At 59.1% G+C, this 19,890-nt stretch overlaps 1 non-coding gene across 1 annotated transcript; it reads left to right on the top strand.

The window, feature by feature from the left end:
* The first annotated feature begins 15,313 nt into the window (after positions 1–15,313).
* LOC136702856 (5.8S ribosomal RNA) lies at positions 15,314–15,467 on the top strand. The gene has a single exon (XR_010803962.1). It is a non-coding gene; the product is annotated as a 5.8S ribosomal RNA (ribosomal RNA).
* The last annotated feature ends 4,423 nt before the right edge of the window (positions 15,468–19,890 follow it).

Raw genomic sequence — 19,890 nt, 5'->3', positions numbered from 1 at the left:
CTAAGAGGGGCCCCCCCTGGAGGTCCCATGGCCGAGAAAAGTGCTCCGAGCCCGGGGAGATAGAGAACCGTAAAGCGCGCGGGTTTGGGGCTCGGGTCTTCCAGTGGGCGGAGTGAGACTTAGAGAAATGATGACGGAGCTAAGAGGGGCCCCCCCTGGAGGTCCCATGGCCGAGAAAAGTGCTCCGAGCCCGGGGAGATAGAGAACCGTAAAGCGCGCGGGTTTGGGGCTCGGGTCTTCCAGTGGGCGGAGTGAGACTTAGAGAAATGATGACGGAGCTAAGAGGGGCCCCCCCTGGAGGTCCCATGGCCGAGAAAAGTGCTCCGAGCCCGGGGAGATAGAGAACCGTAAAGCGCGCGGGTTTGAGGCTCAGGTCTTCCAGTGGGCGCTCGTTCCAGCGGCGCGGGCTGAATGGTTTAGTCCGAGGAGGAGTGCTTAAGTGTGGGCCGGATAGGTTCGAGAGGTGCGCTGGGTTCCTGGAGGTCCAGCCCCGGAGGTTTGGAGCGGGCGATGGAGCTAGCGAGGCCGAGTCGGGTGAGCCTGGGCCGGGCATGGGCGTTGGCGGCGATGGGGGTCTTCTCCCCGGAGGTTTGGAGCGGGCGATGGAGCGAGCGAGGCCGAGTCGGGTGAGCCTGGGCCGGGCATGGGTGTTGGCAGCGACGGGGGTGTCTTCCCCGGAGGTAAGTACCGTGGGGGGCAAGCGTGAGATATTCCAGGCCGGGAAAAGTGAGCTAAATTCGGCAAAGCGTTGTTAAAAAGGGGGTTCGGTTGATTTTTTTGTTAAATCTAAACGAACAAAGGGTGCGAGGCGTGAAAATTGCATTCAGCCGTGATTTTTTGGCAAAGTGCTAACCCTAGTGGTCTCCCAGTGGGACGTTTTAAAGTAGGACTTAGAAAAATTTCTGACCCTCTTCGCCCTAGGTAGCAAGCCCAAAACGGAGCACCTCGGAGTGGTAAAAATTCAGAGGGCATGGGGGTTTCCAGTGCGGTGCCGTCAGGACATTAGGGTTCCTTTAGAAAAGACGAAAGTTTGGGTACACCATATGTAACTATGACAAGCCCAAGGCTCTGGTTCGCCTGTGGGCATGAATATAGTGAGATTTCCGCGTTATCTCACTGGAGGTGACCCCGGAACGGTTCAAAACCTAAGTCGAGACTTCCATGGAACCCCGATGATGGGAGTTTGAAGCCCGAGGAGTGACGCCCTCTGGGCTAAGGTTGCTGGTAGGTTCGGCCCCCCTCTCTGGAGGTCTAAATGACTTCCATGGACCCCGGTGATGCGAATTTGATGCCCGAGGAGTGACTCACCTCTGGGCTAAGGGTGGTGGTATGCCCGGCCCCCCCTCTGGAGGTCTCCAAAACCTAAGTCGAGACTTCCATGGACCCCGGTTATCCGAATTTCATGCCCGAGGAGTGATGCCCTCTGGGCTAAGGGTGGTGGTAAGCCCGGCCCCCCCTCTCTGGAGGTCTAGATTGACTTCCATGGACCCCGGTTAAGCGTATTTCATGCCCGAGGAGTGACGCCCTCTGGGCTAAGGGTGGTGGTATGCCCGGCCCCCCCTCTGGAGGTCTCCAAAACCTAAGTCGAGACTTCCATGGACCCCGGTTATCCGAATTTCATGCCCGAGGAGTGACGCCCTCTGGGCTTAGGGTGGTGGTAAGCCCGGCCCCACTCTCTGGAGGTCTAAACTGACTTCCATGGACCCCGGTGATCCGAATTTCATGCCCGAGGAGTGACGCCCTCTCGGCTAGGGTGGTGGTAAGTGCAGCCCCCCCTCTCTGGAGGTCTAAAATGACTTCCATGGACCCCGGTGAAGCGAATTTCATGCCCGAGGAGTGACGCCCTCTCGGCTAGGGTGGTGGTAAGCCAGGCCCCCCCTCTCTGGAGGTCAAAACTGACTTCCATGGACCCCGGTTATCCGAATTTCATGCCCGAGGAGTGACGCCCTCTGGGCTTAGGGTGGTGGTAAGACCGGCCCCACTCTCTGGAGGTCTAAACTGACTTCCATGGACCCCGGTGATCCGAATTTCATGCCCGAGGAGTGACGCCCTCTCGGCTAGGGTGGTGGTAAGTGCAGCCCCCCCTCTCTGGAGGTCTAAAATGACTTCCATGGACCCCGGTGAAGCGAATTTCATGCCCGAGGAGTGACGCCCTCTCGGCTAGGGTGGTGGTAAGCCAGGCCCCCCCTCTCTGGAGGTCAAAACTGACTTCCATGGACCCCGGTATAGCGTATTTCATGCCCGAGGAGTGACGCCCTCTGGGCTAAGGGTGGTGGTATGCCCGGCCCCCCCTCTGGAGGTCTCCAAAACCTAAGTCGAGACTTCCATGGACCCCGGTTATCCGAATTTCATGCCCGAGGAGTGACGCCCTCTGGGCTAAGGGTGGTGGTAAGCCCGGCCCCCCCTCTCTGGAGGTCTAAAATCACTTCCATGGACCCCGGTGTAGCGTATTTCATGCCCGAGGAGTGACGCCCTCTGGGCTTAGGGTGGTGGTAAGCCCGGCCCCACTCTCTGGAGGTCTAAACTGACTTCCATGGACCCCGGTTATCTGAATTTCATGCCCGAGGAGTGACGCCCTCTGGGCTTAGGGTGGTGGTAAGCCCGGCCCCACTCTCTGGAGGTCTAAACTGACTTCCATGGACCCCGGTTATCCGAATTTCATGCCCGAGGAGTGACGCCCTCTGGGCTAAGGGTGGTGGTAAGCCCGGCCCCCCCTCTCTGGAGGTCTAAAATCACTTCCATGGACCCCGGTGTAGCGTATTTCATGCCCGAGGAGTGACGCCCTCTGGGCTTAGGGTGGTGGTAAGCCCGGCCCCACTCTCTGGAGGTCTAAACTGACTTCCATGGACCCCGGTTATCCGAATTTCATGCCCGAGGAGTGACGCCCTCTGGGCTTAGGGTGGTGGTAAGCCCGGCCCCACTCTCTGGAGGTCTAAACTGACTTCCATGGACCCCGGTTATCCGAATTTCATGCCCGAGGAGTGACGCCCTCTGGGCTTAGGGTGGTGGTAAGCCCGGCCCCACTCTCTGGAGGTCTAAACTGACTTCCATGGACCCCGGTTATCCGAATTTCATGCCCGAGGAATGATGAACCTCTGGGCTAAGGGTGGTGGTAAGTGCAGCCCCCCCTCTGGAGGTTTCCAAAACCTAAGTCGAGACTTCCATGGACCCCGGTGATGCGAATTTCAAGCCCGAGGAGTGGTGCCCTCTGGGCTAAGGGTGGTGGTAAGCCCGGCCCCCCCTCTCTGGAGGTCTAAAAGGACTTCCATGGACCCCGGTATAGCGTATTTCATGCCCGAGGAGTGACGCCCTCTGGGCTTAGGGTGGTGGTAAGTGCAGCCCCCCCTCTGGAGGTTTCCAAAACCTAAGTCGAGACTTCCATGGACCCCGGTGATGCGAATTTCAAGCCCGAGGAGTGGTGCCCTCTGGGCTAAGGGTGGTGGTAAGCCCGGCCCCCCCTCTCTGGAGGTCTAAACTGACTTCCATGGACCCCGGTGTAGCGTATTTCATGCCCGAGGAGTGACGCCCTCTGGGCTTAGGGTGGTGGTAAGCCAGGCCCCCCCTCTCTGGAGGTCAAAATTGACTTCCATGGACCCCGGTTATCCGAATTTTATGCCCGAGGAGTGACGCCCTCTGGGCTAAGGGTGGTGGTAAGTCCGGCCCCCACCCTCTGGATGCGTTCAAAACCTAAGTCGAGACTTCCATGGACCCCGGTGATGCGAAGTGACATGCCCGAAGAGTGGTGCCTTCTGGGCTAAGGTTGTGATAAGCCCGGTCTCTCCTCTGGAGGTCTGTGGTTTTAAAGTGAATATTTTCTAAGTCCCTCACCTGAGATTTTAAGAGAATCAGGACCCTCCTCAAGCCTCGTAGCGAGTCCGAGGGAGGTTCATCGTTGTCGGCTATGCGAAAGGGGTTCAGACGCCTCTAATCCTGTGGGCATATGGTTTCTCAGCCTGGTGCCGTCGGGATATTAGGGAGGCATTAAATCAGACGTAAGTTTGGGTAACAGCGATGCGAAACGCTATGCCCAAAGGAGTGGCTTCCCGATGGGCTTGAAATAATGGGAATGTCCGCTCTGCTTCCCTGGATGTGTTCAAAACCTAAGTCGAGACATCCGTAGACCCCGTTGATGCGAATTCCATGCCCGAGGAGTGACGCCCTCTGGGCTTAAGGGTGGTGGTAAGACCGGCCCCACTCTCTGGAGGTCTAAACTGACTTCCATGGACCCCGGTGATGCGAATTTCATGCCCGAGGAGTGGTGCCCTCTGGGCTAAGAGTGGTGGTAAGACCGGCCCCACTCTCTGGATGTCTAAAATGACTTCCATGGACCCCGGTGATTCGAATTTCAAGCCCGAGGAGGTGCACACCTCCGGGCTAAGGGGATGGTTTGGGTGGCCTCCCCTCTGGATGTGTTCAAAACCTAAGTTGAGACATCCATGGACCCCGGTTATCCGAATTTCATGCCCGAGGAGTGACGCCCTCTGGGCTAAGAGTGGTGGTAAGACCGGCCCCACTCTCTGGAGGTCTAAAATGACTTCCATGGACCCCGGTGATGCGAATACACAAGCCCGAGGAGTGGCACACCTCTGGGCTAAGGGGATGGTTTGGGTTGCCTCCCCTCTGGAGGTCTAAAATGACTTCCATGGACCCCGTTGATGCGAATACACAAGCCCGAGGACTGGCACACCTCTGGGCTAAGGGGATGGTTTGGGTTGCCTCCCCTCTGGAGGTCAAAAATGACTTCCATGGACCCCGTTGATGCGAATACACAAGCCCGAGGACTGGCACACCTCTGGGCTAAGGGGATGGTTTGGGTTGCCTCCCCTCTGGAGGTCAAAAATGACTTCCATGGACCCCGTTGATGCGAATACACAAGCCCGAGGACTGGCACACCTCTGGGCTAAGGGGATGGTTTGGGTTGCCTCCCCTCTGGAGGTCAAAAATGACTTCCATGGACCCCGTTGATGCGAATACACAAGCCCGAGGACTGGCACACCTCTGGGCTAAGGGGATGGTTAGGGTGGCCTCCCCTCTGGATGTCTAAAATGACTTCCATGGACCCCGGTGATGCGAATACACAAGCCCGAGGAGTGGCACACCTCTGGGCTAAGGGGATGGTTTGGGTTGCCTCCCCTCTGGAGGTCTAAAAATGACTTCCATAGACCCCGGCGAAGCGAATTTAAAGCCCGAGGACTGGCACCCCTCTGGGCTAAGGGGATGGTTAGGGTGGCCTCCCCTCTGGATGTCTAAAATGACTTCCATGGACCCCGGTGATGCGAATACACAAGCCCGAGGAGTGGCACACCTCTGGGCTAAGGGGATGGTTTGGGTTGCCTCCCCTCTGGAGGTCTAAAAATGACTTCCATAGACCCCGGCGAAGCGAATTTAAAGCCCGAGGACTGGCACCCCTCTGGGCTAAGGGTGGTGGTTAATCCGGCCCCCCCTTCTGGATGTGTTCAAAACCTAAGTCGAGACATCCATGGACCCCGGTGATGCGAAGTGACATGCCCGAGGAGTGGCGCCCTCTGGGCTAAGGTTGTGATAAGCCCGGTCTCTCCTCTGGAGGTCTGTGGTTTTAAAGTGAAAATTTTCTAAGTCCCTCACCTGAGATTTTAAGAAAATCAGGACCCTCCTCAAGCCTCGTAGCGAGTCCGAGGGAGGTTCATCGTTGTCGGCTATGCGAACGAGGTTCCAATGCCTCAAATCCTGTGGGCATATGGTTTCTCAGCCTGGTGCCGTCGGGATATTAGGGAGGCATTAAATCAGACGTAAGTTTGGGTAACAGCGATGCGAAACGCTATGCCCAAAAGAGTGGCTTCCCGATGGGCTTGAAATAATGGGAATGTCCGCTCTGCTTCCCTGGATGTGTTCAAAACCTAAGTCGAGACATCCGTAGACCCCGTTGATGCGAATACCGAAGCCCGAGGACTGGCACACCTCTGGGCTAGGGTGGGGATAAGATATGCCCCCACCCTCTGGAGGTTTTCAAAACCTAAGTCGAGACCTCCATAGACCCCGGTGATGCGAATACCGAAGCCCGAGGACTGGCACCCCTCTGGGCTAGGGTGGGGATAAGATATGCCCCCACCCTCTGGAGGTTTTCAAAACCTAAGTCGAGACCTCCATAGACCCCGGTGATGCGAATACCGAAGCCCGAGGACTGGCACCCCTCTGGGCTAGGGTGGTGGTTAATCCGGCCCCCCCTCTGGAGGTTTTCAAAACCTAAGTTGAGACCTCCGTAGACCCCGGTGATGCGAATACCGAAGCCCGAGGACTGGCACCCCTCTGGGCTAGGGTGGTGGTTAATCCGGCCCCCCCTCTGGAGGTTTTCAAAACCTAAGTTGAGACCTCCGTAGACCCCGGTGATGCGAATACCGAAGCCCGAGGACTGGCACACCTCTGGGCTAGGGTGGTGGTTAATCCGGCCCCCCCTCTGGAGGTTTTCAAAACCTAAGTTGAGACCTCCGTAGACCCCGGTGATGCGAATACCGAAGCCCGAGGACTGGCACACCTCTGGGCTAAGGGGTTGGTATGCTCGGCCTCCCCTCTGGAAGTCTAAAAATAATTAGAAATATTTCTAAGTTCGACAACGAGCACTGGCAGAACTGGACCAAAGACTTCCATACACCCCGGTGATGCGAAGTTTCAAGCCCGAGGAGTGGCACACCTCTGGGCTAAGGGGATGGTTTGGGTTGCCTCCCCTCTGGAGGTCTAAAAATGACTTCCATGGACCCCGTTGATGCGAATACACAAGCCCGAGGACTGGCACACCTCTGGGCTAAGGGGATGGTTTGGGTTGCCTCCCCTCTGGAGGTCTAAAAATGACTTCCATGGACCCCGTTGATGCGAATACACAAGCCCGAGGAGTGGCACACCTCTGGGCTAAGGGGATGGTTTGGGTTGCCTCCCCTCTGGATGTCTAAAATGACTTCCATGGACCCCGTTGATGCGAATACACAAGCCCGAGGACTGGGACACCCTCTGGGCTTAAGGTGGAGGTAAGCCCGGCCTCCCCTCTTTATTAAAAAAAATACTCTAAGTCCCAACGGCAAATGCCAGAGCTTTAAGCCGAAACTCAAGAGAGTTCGATCGGTATAACTGACTTGACTATCTGCCCTTAGCCCCCGATGGTTCATTCTATATATGCCCGGAGAAGTGGCTGGTTTCCGGGGCCAAAAAAGCCAAATGGTCTCCTATATTCATGCGACGGGTGCCTAAAGGTAAGTTTACCGCCCCCAGTGAACTGCCTAAGGTCCATAGGCCTCCGACCACTGCTCCCTTAGCGGGGCGGTGGAACGGGCCGCCCGCCGACAAAGTTAACTGTTAAACCCATTTAATTTCAATGACCTTTAGTTCCAACTCCCTCCCTGGGGGGGATTGGTTCTATATATGCCCGGAGAAGTGGCTGGTTTCCGGGGCCAAAAAAGCCAAATGGTCTCCTATATTCATGCGACGGGTGCCTAAAGGTAAGTTTACCCACCCCGGTGAACTGCCTAAGGTCCATAGGCCTCCGACCACTGCTCCCTTAGCGGGGCGGTGGAACGGGCCGCCCGCCGACAAAGTTAACTGTTAAACCCATTTAATTTCAATGACCTTTAGTTCCAACTCCCTCCCTGGGGGGGATTGGTTCTATATATGCCCGGAGAAGTGGCTGGTTTCCGGGGCCAAAAAAGCCAAATGGTCTCCTATATTCATGCGACGGGTGCCTAAAGGTAAGTTTACCCACCCCGGTGAACTGCCTAAGGTCCATAGGCCTCCGACCACTGCTCCCTTAGCGGGGCGGTGGAACGGGCCGCCCGCCGACAAAGTTAACTGTTAAACCCATTTAATTTCAATGACCTTTAGTTCCAACTCCCTCCCTGGGGGGGATTGGTTCTATATATGCCCGGAGAAGTGGCTGGTTTCCGGGGCCAAAAAAGCCAAATGGTCTCCTATATTCATGCGACGGGTGCCTAAAGGTAAGTTTACCCACCCCGGTGAACTGCCTAAGGTCCATAGGCCTCCGACCACTGCTCCCTTAGCGGGGCGGTGGAACGGGCCGCCCGCCGACTAAGTTAACCCATAACCACTGATCGTTTAAGTCTTAAGGCCGGTCGGACCTCGTAAAAAGTCTCCCTCTGGGAGGATCACCCAATCTCCACCCCCCCTCCATCTCCAAACCGAAGCAAGTACCACACGGGAACACTCTGTTTGGGGATTCAGAAATAAATGTATTTATTTCGCAGTAAAACATATCAAAGCCACGGGGGTGCAGAAACACGGAGTGAATCCCGGCTGGGTTGCGCTTTGAAGAGGGTCCGGTTCAGGCCGTTTCGAGGGCGGAAAGACGGTTCTCACGAGCCCGCATCACATCGGCCGCAGAGAGGCCGGCTCGGTAGAAGGCCCGGGCAGTGATGTTGGAGTGGCACATGCTTGTCGTCACTCGATCTCTATCTTCGGCCGGCAGAGTCGAAACCTGAAACAGAGGTGCGAGGTGTCAGAAGTAGGAAGGCCGGGGTTAAGAGCCCACATAAGTCGGATTAAGTTCAACACTCACTTGGTTCGAAACAGCCGTGCGGATCAGGTTGAAGGCCACCGCGCCTCCGAGGCCCGCATCCGTCCACGCGATCCGAAGCAGTGAGTTTGGCTTGCGCAGCTGGTTCCCCCTGTCCAAGAACACGAACCCGTCCCGGGCCCCGTGTAAGTCGCTGAGTGCGGTCAACCAGGCCAGCTCTGTGGCAGACAACCCGATCGGAGCGTCCCCGAACGAGGCGTTGGTCTTGTGTTCACGAACATAAACCACGAAGCCGGTGCCATCCGTGGTGCTGGCTTGCCTCAACTCTCCAACCGTCAGGTTGAGAAACACAACCGACCGGTGACCGGTTAAGACAGACAAAAGGCCGAGCAGGTACCCCTGGAGCATCCGTAGCGTCGACCGGCGGGCGGTGTCCCCCGTCCGGGCCGCGTCTATGAGCTCTGGGATTCGGGTCTTAGCGTGGCTTAGGAAGACCCTGAAATCCGAAGGTTGCGGCAAGCGACTCAGCTTCGCTCTCTTCACGCGCTGGCGATGGCCCAGAATCGTGCGTGCGATGTCCCGATGAGCCTTGGCGAAGGTCAGCTTCAGCCTCTGGAGCTCTTCGGGGCTGACCCCGGCGGTCTCTGGGTCGAAGGCAGCGACGTGGGAGACGAACGCCTTGGCGCTGTGCAGGTAACACTTAACGGTTGTCGAAGCGTAACCCAGTTTCTGAAGGCTCTGTACCCAAGTGGGAACGTTCGTGTGATGGACGAAAGACAGGTCTGTGAATTGGCAGCCGGGCGGGGCGCAGTGAAGCAGGAACCGAATAACGTGGCCCCGTCGCTGGCGAGAGTTCTCGATGTCCTTCGGTGACGCGTCGACCCGCAGGTAGAACTTCTGAAAGTCGTCTACCGAACGGCTGACGTAGGTGTCCCGAAACCGATGCGGGATCACGAGCTGCCTCCCCCGGGAGGTTCGCCGTGCCCGCTCGGTCTCTGAATCCGTGTCCGAGGTGGATTCGGCAGGGGAAGACTCGCTCGGTTGGTAGTCGCTGTCGACCGGCTCCGGCGTGGCTTGGCCCGTAGTGGCTTGGCCCGGGGAGGCTTGGTCCGGCGAGGCTGGGTCCGGCGAAGCTGGGTCCGGCGTGTTGGGTCCCGGCGTGCTTGGGCCCGGCGTGCTTGGGCCCGGCATGGCTGGGTCCGGCATGCTGGGGCCCGGCGTGCTGGGGCCCGGCGAGGCTGGATTCGGGGAACAGGATACCGAGGGCGGTGGAGGGTTCCGCGGCTTAGACTGTTGATAGCGACGCAGAAGGTGGATGGTGCGAAGGCGTCGAGCGGCAGAGAGAGCGATCCGAAGGGCGAGGCCTTTGAGGGAATGCGCCGAGCCCAGGTGATCCGCCGGCGAAGAGAGAGACGGCAGGCCGCAGAGAGGGCAGTCGAGCTGGGACGAATTCTCCCCACTTTGGTCCAGTCCCCGGAGAAAGTCAATGTCGGCAGATCCAAGGCGGTGGAAGGTGGTATAATGGGAAGTCAGATCCGTAATGGCTTGCTCGCAGAGCGGGCAAGCATCAGGCGTGGTTGGCTCCGGCGTGCTTGGGTCCGGTGAGCTTGGGTACAGCATGGTTGGGTCCGGCGTGCTTGGGTCCGGCGTGCTTGGGTCCGGCGTGTTCGGGTCCGGCGTGTTCGGGTCCGGCGTGTTCGGTCCCGGCGTGCTCGGTCCCGGCGTGCTCGGTCCCGGCGTGTTCGGTCCCGGCGCGCTCGGTCCCGGCGTGCTTGGTCCCGGCGGCGAGGCTGGATTCGGGGAACGGGATCCCGAGGGCGGTGGAGGGTTCCGCGGCTTAGACTGTTGATAGCGACGCAGAAGGTGGAGGGTGCGAAGGCGTCGAGCGGCAGAGAGAGCGATCCGAAGGGCGAGGCCTTTGAGGGAATGCGCCGAGCCCAGGTGATCTGCCGGCGAAGAGAGAGACGGCAGGCCGCAGAGAGGGCAGTCGAGCTGTGATGAATTCTCCCCGCTTCGGTCCAGTTCTCGGAGGAAGGCTGCGTCGTCCGGTCCGAGTCTGTGGAAGATGGTAAAGTGGAAAGTCAGATCCGTAGCAATGGCTTGTTCGCAAAGCGGGCAGCTATCCATGGTGAGAGACTGACGGCTCCGAGTGAAGGCGACCCCTTATATAGCCCCCGGTTCGTGCATAATTAGGGGTTATGGGCGTTGATCGCTCCCGTTCGCGTTCGACGTTCGCCCATCTTGGGTGTATGAACCAATGAGAACCAAGACCGATAGCGTATTACTGCCAAAATTAGTCCCGGTTTCCGAGCCAGGTGCCGGGCAGAGCGATGGGGAGTGGTCCCCAAGGTCCGTGGGGCCTACCACTGTCATAAATCCGAGTGGCTTCCACTCGGTCCGCCTCGACCGGGTACCTTTAAGGTCAAGTCCCAACCCCGGATCTCGTATCACGGTGGTATTGGGACTGCCTGTGGGTCTATAGGCCACCGACCATCTGCCCACTTGTGGGGCGGGTGGAACGGGCCGCCCCGTCGATTGTTATAAGCCCGTTGTGTCCACCCCGATGATTCGTTCGATGTATGCCTGGGAAGGTAAAACATTCCTGGGCATGGGGGGTCGAGCGTATGAGGGGTTTCCCCCGTCCCGAAAGAGAGAGTTTTCCGACCGATGATTCGTTCGATATGCCTGCCCGGGGAGGGTCAACTTCCCTGGGCACCGGGGGGTCGAACGTATGAGGATTGTCCCCCTTTTTAAACCCATAAATTTGCCCGTGCGCGAGTCGACGGGGCCGCGTAACCCCCCGAGGCGTTGGCCGGCGGTCATCCGCCGGTCCGTGGGATCTCCCGACCTTTCCCCTCCTTTGAGCGGGACGTGGGAGCGCACCACCGGGCCCCCGGCTGGAAACGGCCGGAGGCAAAGAGCGCATTAGAGGTGACACGGATCGGTCTTCCACAGACCGCGGCTGGAAGTTCGCAGGGTCGGCCTACGGGATCCGACCCTTCGTCTTCTTAAACGCAGACTTCCGTAGGCTCCGGGGGGCGAAACCGTAAACCTTTGCCGACCTCCTCGCACTGCGAGGGGGCCAGGATTTGCGGCTTGTCCGCGTATCGGTCCTACCAAGGACCGCGGCTGGAAGTTCGGTGGTGAGCCCTCGACCTTACGAGATTGAGGGCAAAACCCTTCGTCTTCTGAACATCAGACGGCTCCGGTGGTGGCGTACCGTAAAAACCTATGCCGACTTCCTCGCGCTTTGAGGGGGCCAGGATTCTCTTCCATTCTCTTCCCTTAACGGCTGTCCTTCACGGCCGTTCGAGCTCGGTATACGCGGAGCACCAGGGGCAGGCTTCTAAGCCTAAATACAGTGCTTAGAGCGATCCTCCCCACCTTGTGCTCCCAGCCTCCATGGCTCGTGGATGCCCGTAAGAGGCATGTCCGCTTGTCCAGAACGGTTCCGAGGGGGACTTAGTCGGCCGGTCGATCCAACAGTAGGTCCGTTCAACGTCCGCGTCGGTGGTGCCTTAGGGTCGGGATCCGTTTGAGGGAAGGACCCGGCCCCTAGCCTGCACCGTCCGGGCGAGAATCATACGTTTTCCAAGTTGCCAAGTCGATTGCAGACCCCCACAGCGGGGTCGCGTTCGATCCTCTTCGCTGGTGTCCCCTGAGATCACTCTCACGGGCTCCATGCGCCCCCTCTCTTTCCCCGTCCGGGGTTTGAGATCCAAGGGGGGTCGGTCTGGTTGATCCTGCCAGTATTATATGCTTGTCTCAAAGATTAAGCCATGCAAGTCTAAGTACACACGGGTTTTGGTACAGTGAAACTGCGAATGGCTCATTAAATCAGTTATGGTTCCTTTGATCGCTCCACACGTTACTTGGTATAACTGTGGTAATTCCAGAGCTAATACATGCAAACGAAGCGTTGGAAGGGTTCTGGGGGTCGGCGTGAAATGCTCTCCCGGCCCCTGTCCCCCGGATACGTGCATTTATCAGAACCGAAAAACCCTCCCGGCTCCGGTCGGGTCGCTTTGGTGACTCTAGATAACCTCTGGCCGATCGTTAAGCCCTCCGGGGCGGCGACGTATCATTCGAGTGTCTGCCCTATCAACTTTCGACGGTAGGCTACGTGCCTACCGTGGTGACCACGGGTAACGGGGAATCTGGGTTCGATTCCGGAGAGGGAGCCTGAGAAACGGCTACCACTTCCAAGGAAGGCAGCAGGCGCGCAAATTACCCATTCCCGACACGGGGAGGTAGTGACGAAAAATATCGATGCGGGTCCTATGATCCTGTGGAGCGTAATCGAAATGAACTCAATCTATGTCCGTGAGTGATGACCCATTGGAGGGCAAGTCTGGTGCCAGCAGCCGCGGTAATTCCAGCTCCAATAGCGTATGCTAAAGTTGCTGCAGTTAAAAAGCTCGTAGTTGGATGTGGGGACAGGTCTCGGATCCCCTGTACTGTCCGGGATGGCGTGGGGAGCTCCTTCGGGGGTGACCCCCTGTCTCTGGGTGGATGTTGGGACCTGGTCCCTACCCGCCGGTGTCCTCTGCTCGCCGGCCGCGGAGAAGCCCTTAGCTGGGTACTTCACTGCGGTGCACGGTGGGTTGGAGGGTCCGGAGCGTTTACTTTGAATAAAGCAGAGTGCTCAAAGCAGGCCGACACGTGCCATGTCTGACTGAGCTAGGAATAATGGAATAGGGCCCTTCCGCGGGGCTTCGGGGTCTCTCCTTCGGGACGGCTGGTCGTTCCGGAGTGGGGCTCCGGGGCTTCCACGGTCCTATTTCGTGGGTTTTAAGGACCGAGGGCAATGATTAAGAGGGACGGCCGGGGGCATCCGTACCACACCGATAGAGGTGAAATTCGTTGACCGGTGTGGGACGAACGAAAGCGAAAGCATTTGCCAAGAATGTTTTCATTAATCAAGAACGAAAGTCGGGGGAGCGAAGACGATCAGATACCGTCGTAGTTCCGACCGTAAACTATGCCGACCCGCGATCCGGCGGCGTGAGGCTAGCGACCATGACCCGCCGGGCAGCGTGAGGGAAACCACGAGTCTTTGGGCTCTGGGGGGAGTACGGTTGCAAAGCTGAAACTTAAAGGAATTGACGGAAGGGCACCACCAGGAGTGGAGCTTGCGGCTTAATTTGACTCAACACGGGGAATCTCACCCGGCCCGGACACGGTAAGGATTGACAGATTGATGGCTCTTTCTTGATTCTGTGGGTGGTGGTGCATGGCCGTTGGGAGTTCGTGGAGCGATTCGTCTGGTTAACTCCGATAACGGACGAGACCCTGTGCCTTAAAAAGTTACACGGCCCTCCCTTGGGTCCCTGTGGGGGCTTGCGGCCCGAGGGGTTCGTCGGTCGGTGGCCGAACTTCTTAGAGCGATCCGGGGCAAGGCAAAGCCGTATGAGATTCGGGGCCATAACAGGTCTGTGATGCCCTTAGACGCCCGGGGCCGCACGTGAGTTACACTGGCTGGTTCAGCATGTGCATCCATCCTATGCCGAAAGGCCTGGGCAATCCTATGAACGCCTTCCCCGCTGGGGATAGGGGATTGTAACTTTTCCCCTTGAACGAGGAATTCCAAGTAGTCGCGGGTCACCAGCCCGCGTCGATTAAGTCCCTGCCCTTTGTACACACCGCCCGTCGCTACTACCGATTGGATGGCCTGGTGAGGTCCTCGGACCATCTCCGAGGTGCCCCTTTACCGGGGGGTTGCCTCGTTGAGGTGGGAAGTCGATCGAACCTGGGCATCTAGAGGGAGTAAAAGTCGTAACAAGGTTTCCGTAGGGGAACCTGCGGAAGGATCATTAACGGTGACCTGGCCACGGCCGGTTGTCGAGTCGGACTCGAGAGGCCAAACCTCCCCCGGCGGGTACCTTCAAGGTATGGACCGCAGAAGCCTCGTACCTTTCGTCGTCGGCCGACGTGAGTCTCTCCCCCTCCGGGTGGGTGGACGTAGCGAGCCGGCTTCGGAACTCGGGGTTATGCGAGGACCGCCTTAGGTGCATAGGTACCCCGGTCCGCCCCCCTCGTTCGCGGGGGGGAGAGTGGCGCCGGAGCCGCCCGCCGGGTCGTTAAACCAACCATTGATCGTTGAAGGCTTGATTGTGCGTGCGCGAGTCAAAGGGGCTTACTCACCCCCAGGGCGTTGGCCGGTGCTCGCCGGCCTCGGTGGGATCTCCCTGAACCCATCCCCCCGGCACAGGGGGTGGTGGTGGACGGGAGCGTACCGCCGGGCGAAACTCTTTCCCCTCACGGGGTTGGAGCGGAGCTTAAGAGCGCATGCAAATACCCCGATGTTGGCTTCGCAGAGACGGACCGTATAATAGTCTAAGGCCGGTGCGCGAGTTGAAGGGGCCTCACGAACCCCGGATGCGTTTAAACACCCGAAGGAGACGGCCGGTGCCCGCCGGTCCTGACTAGGTGGGATCTACCCAGCGCCTTCCCCTAAGCGGGGGACTTGGGAGCGTACCACCGGGCCTCGCTCATACCCTCCGGGGTGGAGAGCTTGGCTTTGAGCGCACGCCTGAATGCCTTAGACCGGGACCCGTAACGCAGCGAACCAAACCCTGGGCCTCGCCGGGAACGGTGGGGCCTAGACCCGGTCTCCTAAACCACGTAAGTCTCGGGCACCTACTCGGGCGATCGTCCCCCGGGCCGTAACTCCTCGGTCCGGTGGTGACGCCCAGGTTCAATGACCTTCCCCCCTCCACGGGGGGGAAGGCACCCGGCTTGAAATATTGTCAAACGTTGTCTCGTGTTCGAATGGCTTCCTTCGCCCGGCCTGTAACGGGCCGGGCACAAACCTCATACAACTCTTAGCGGTGGATCACTTGGCTCGTGCATCGATGAAGAACGCGGTAACCTGCGTTAAATAATGTGAATTGCAGAACACAGATCATCGATATTTCGAACGCACATGGCGGCCGCGGGGGTCCATCCCGCGGCCACGCCTGTCTGAGGGTCGGTTTACCCATCGATCGGTCTTCCTAGACCGCGGCTGGGAGTTCGCAGGGCCTCCACCTCGGACGGCCCTTCGTCTCCCTAAACCCAGACTCGGGCCTTAAACCCGACGTGTGGCGAGAGCTCCGGACGTAGGGAGAGCCATTAGGTCCGGGTCCAATCCGTCATAGTCTCTCCCCGCTGGGCTCTCCGCCGCCGTCGGAGAGTGGGTACCGTAATACGGCGAGCGGCCGGGGGGTTCGCGCCCCCCGCGCCCCGCAAAACAGTCTCGTAGTGCGACCTCAGATCAGACGAGACAACCCGCTGAACTTAAGCATATCAGTAAGCGGAGGAAAAGAAACTAACAAGGATTCCCCTAGTAGCGGCGAGCGAAGAGGGAAGAGCCCAGCGCTGAATCCCACTTTCCCCTGACCGGGGTGGGCCGGGAAATGTAGCGTACGGAAGTCCGTTTGGTCTCGGTGCGGACGCGGGACCAAGTTTTGCAAGGAAGTGTCTTCCGCAGATGGTGAAGGCCCGGTATTGTCCCGCATCCCGCCGGGTAGATCGGGCTTCCCGGAGTCGAGTTGCTTGTGAATGCAGCTCAAAGTGGGTGGTAAACTCCATCTAAGGCTAAATACCGGCACGAGACCGATAGCGAACAAAGTACCGTGAGGGAAAGTTGAAAGCAGTACTTTGAAGAGAGAGTTCAAGAGAGCGTGAAACCGTTGAGAGGTAAACGGTCGGGGGACCGAGAAGACCCCCCCGGGGGATTCAGCCGGGCGGACGGCCCGCGCTCGTGTGGTTCCGTGGCTCGGAGGCGAGTTCATCCGGGCGAGAGTGGGGGCGACCCCACTCCCTGCTCGGCCCTGAGCTTCGCCTCTCGACTTCGGGCCTCTCGGGCGTACGAAGGCTCGGCCCGTCAGGTGTACTTCCCCCCGCGTGGTGGGTGAGTCGCGACCGGCTCCGGTTAGGCTTGGAAGGGCCCGAGGGTGAAGGTAGGTCCGTCCGGAGAAGGGAGCCCCACGTGGCCCCCGGACACGGGCGTTCCGCTACAGCCCCTCGCTCCGACTTCGCCGATAACGCCGGGGCCGCGGAGTAATGTCCTTTCCGCGTTTTCCCCTCCTTCGGGATGGGGATGGGGCCCCCCCCTGATCGTTCGGACGAAAGCGGGCCGGTTGGGCTGTCCTCAGCCCCGGGCTAGGCCCGCTACGGCAATACGGGGGGTGATCCAGGCCCACAGCCAAAACGCCTAAGGTCAGCGGCTAAGTTCGGACCCCGACCGACCCGTCTTGAAACACGGACCAAGGAGTCTAACGCGTATGCGAGTCAAAGGGGCTTGAACCCCGGAGGCGCAACGAAGGTGAAGGCCGGCGCGCGTCGGCTGAGGTGGGATCTGATGCACCCCGTCAATGTTTGGGTTGACAGCGCACCACCGGCCTGCTCTCCACCGAGTGGAGAGTGGAGCAAGAGCATACGCGGTGGTACCCGAAAGATGGTGATCTATGCCTGGGCAGGGCGAAGCCAGGGGAAACCCTGCGTGGAGGCCCGTAGCGGTCCTGACGTTCAATTCGGTCGTCCGACCTGGGTATAGGGGCGAAAGACTTAACGAACCATCTAGTAGCTGGTTCCCTCCGAAGTTTCCCTCAGGATAGCTGGCACCAGACTCAGTTTTATCCGGTAAAGCAATGATCATAGGCTGCGGGGCCGAAATGGCCTCGTCCTACCCTCAAACTTTAAATGGGTAAGAGGCCCGGCTCGCAGGCTTGGAGCCGGGCATCGAATGATGGTGCCAAGTGGGCCACTTTTGGTAAGCAGAACTGGTGCTGCGGGATGAACCGAACGCGCGGGTTAAGGCGCCCGACGCGACGCTCATCAGACCCCAGGAAAGGTGTCGGTTGATATAGACAGCGGGGCGGTGGCCATGAAAGTCGGAATCCGCTAAGGAGTGTGTAACAACTCACCTGCCGAATCAACTGGCCCTGAAAATGGATGGCGCTGGAGCGTCGGGCCCATACCCGGCCGTCGCAGGTGTCACAATCCCTGATTTGAAACACGGACCGTATGCCGCGACGAGTAGGAGGGCCGCCGCGGTGGCGCTGAAGCCTCTGGCGTGAGCCTGGGTCGAGCCGCCGCGGGTGCAGATCTTGGTGGTAGTAGCAAATATTCAGATGGGATCTTTGAAGGCCGAAGTGGAGAAGGGTTCCACGCCGACAGCGCTTGGCCGTGGGTTAGTCGGTCCTAAGGGATAGGCGAACGCCGTTCGGAAACGCTGGGGCGATGGTCTCGTCTGCCCCCCGCTGACCGAAAGGGGATCGGGCCAATATCCCCGAACCTGGGATTGGGGAGATTGAGTGCCGAGAAGGCGCTCTCATAGCGGTAACGCAAACGAACCCGGAGACGTCGGTGGGAACCCCGGGGAGGATTCACTCTCCTTGCTAAAGAGCTGGAGCGCCCTGGAATGGGATTGTCCCGAGAAAGGGGCTCAACGCTCTGAAAGGCGCCGCATGCATCCGTGAGGCAGCCGGGACGTTCCCCATCGGCCCTTGAAAATCCGGGGGAGGTATAGTGAATTTCCCCCCAGGCCGTACCCATATCCGCATCAGGTCTCCAAGGTGAACAGCCTCTGGCGTGTTGGAACAATGTAGGTAAGGGAAGTCGGCAAAATAGATCCGTAACTTCGGGATAAGGATTGGCTCTAATGGCTGGGCTCGGTCGGGCCCTTTAGCTGAAGCGTAGGCCGAGGGCTGTTCTGGTTCTGGTTCGCCCTTGCCCTGAGGGTCATGCGGGGCAAAAGCGCACGGCGCCCGGGTTGACTCCTGCGTCTGTCGGTTAAAGTGCGTGGGTCGCAGCCGCGCGAGGCAGCCGGTGTTCCCTCCCGGTGGTGCTTAGGGGACTCGGTCGGTGCCGGGGGGAGGCGGTCGTGGATGGGACTCCGGCGGGGGTGCGTCCTTAGGGGACGAACCTCCGGTGCGTCTCGTCCTTCGGCCCTTCCTTCCCGAAGTCGGCCGGGCTCCGAGGCCCATCGGCGGGTCCCGGCCACGCTCGCGAGCGCGGCCTTCCGTACTCCCGTTCGGACGTGGGGGGGGGAAGACTCTGGAGTTGTGTGCGGATGCGTCGCCGGCCGTAGGGGCTTGGGAGGACCGGACCGGAGCAGTGTGACTGGAGACGGGCGTGACGAGCCGAGGCCTCGTGGATCTATCGGGTGTGAGTCTCGCCTCGGAGGGGTGGCAGCTCCGAGGTGGTTCTCTCGACCGGCACCCAACAGCCGAATTAGAACTGCTGCGGACCAGGGGAATCCGACTGTTTAATAAAAACACAGCATTGTGAAGGCTCTCGGACGGTTTTGACACAATGTGATTCCTGCCCAGTGCTCTGAATGTCAAAGTGAAGAAATTCACCCAAGCACGGGTAAACGGCGGGGGTAACTATGACCCTCTTAAGTTAGCCCCACTATACACTTTCTGGACAAAGGCCCATTCAAATATATTGCCATTGGACACTTATGACCACAGTGGGATTGTATGCCGGTTATGGATCCATAATGCCGTATAAAGCATGACCATTTGGACACTGAGTGATAACTTTTTCCAGTTTGATACCCGCGGCAAAATCGCCATTTGGACAGCACTAGGGGCACTGGTGCTCCATCTAGGAGTTCAGAACGTTGGGCCCATCCCTTTAGTATGTGTCACTTGGCTCTGATTGGCTCTGATTGGCTTTCTGAATGGAATAACCTACACCATCCAACTTCCAATATATTTAACAGTGTCATATATATTGCAAATGGGATGCATTCAACTTTGACCTCTCTAAAGTCCCGCCCAAAGCTTGGGGGAGGGTCTAAGGGTCCAGAAAGAGCGTAAAATGTCCAAATCAAATATAAATAAAATTTCTCTGGGCCTCTGGAAGCCTGGGCCTCTGGTAGCCTGGGCCTCTGGGCCTCTGGGCCTCTGGTAGCCTGGGTCTCTGGGTCTCTGGGACTCTGGGTCTCTGGGCCTCTGGGTCTCTGGGGCTCTGGGGCTCTGGGCCTCTGGGCCTCTGGTAGCCTGGGCCTCTGGGCCTCTGGGAGCCTGGGCCTCTGGTAGCCTGGGCCTCTGGGCCTCTGGTAGCCTGGGCCTCTGGGCCTCTGGGCCTCTGGGAGCCTGGGTCTCTGGGACTCTGGGGCTCTGGGTCTCTGGGTCCCTGGGGCTCTGGGTCTCTGGGGCTCTGGGTCCCTGGGACTCTGGGGCTCTGGGTCTCTGGGTCCCCGGGGCTCTGGGGCTCTGGGTCCCCGGGGCTCTGGGGCTCTGGGGCTCTGGGACTCTGGGGCTCTGGGTCCCTGGGGCTCTGGGGCTCTGGGGCTCTGGGTCCCTGGGACTCTGGGGCTCTGGGTCTCTGGGTCCCCGGGCTCTGGGGCTCTGGGTCCCCGGGGCTCTGGGGCTCTGGGTCTCTGGGGCTCTGGGTCTCTG

Source organism: Hoplias malabaricus, chromosome 7 (genome assembly GCF_029633855.1).
Source record: "Hoplias malabaricus isolate fHopMal1 chromosome 7, fHopMal1.hap1, whole genome shotgun sequence".
Lineage (NCBI taxonomy): Eukaryota > Metazoa > Chordata > Actinopteri > Characiformes > Erythrinidae > Hoplias > Hoplias malabaricus.
Note: the sequence above shows the minus strand (reverse complement) of the source record. Positions and strands in the feature narration are given on the sequence as shown.